A 587-nucleotide genomic window follows, 5' to 3' on the forward strand; every position below is an offset into this window, starting at 1 on the left:
TGTTTTGGATATTAATTGATAGTCGATGCCGGTTGCTTTTACTCATTGTCGGCAAACAAATTCTGAAAGATTAAAACTGCCTTTTGCTCCGAGGATGGCATCTTCAAGCAGCTGCTCTGGATATAGAAATACAAAATGCTTTCATATAGTTAACCCTGTCATCCACAATGGGATGTTTATCTCCTTCCTTCCTTCCTTCCTTCCTTTAATCATTTTGTTTTTCCATCCAATATTTCATTGCCTTTGCTCTTTTCACATTTGCACACAATATGCATATTCTTTAACACGAGTTAGCAATTTGTTTAGCCAAATGCCGTTGTGCCATTGCTTGCCAATGTGCATATAAATGAATGTTATGATATATTGTTCTCGGTTACAGCATGCTCGGCGAGTGACTCAAGCTGCTTTGTCGGGAAAGCGAGTGTTTGATAAAAGATGAAATATTATTTGGGGAATGTTAGAGTGTATGAAGTTCCTTTTCCAAACTGAGAGGTGAGTGGATGATTTCCAAAACAATCTTACCAACACAGATGGAGGAAAGTGAGGGATAAAGGAAACTTGAGACTGCACGAAAGAGTTGCGTGATA

This window comes from Eptatretus burgeri, chromosome 6 (assembly GCF_056783735.1).
Source record: "Eptatretus burgeri isolate ZD-2024b chromosome 6, Ebu_testis_v1, whole genome shotgun sequence".
In the NCBI taxonomy this organism is placed as follows: domain Eukaryota; kingdom Metazoa; phylum Chordata; class Myxini; order Myxiniformes; family Myxinidae; genus Eptatretus; species Eptatretus burgeri.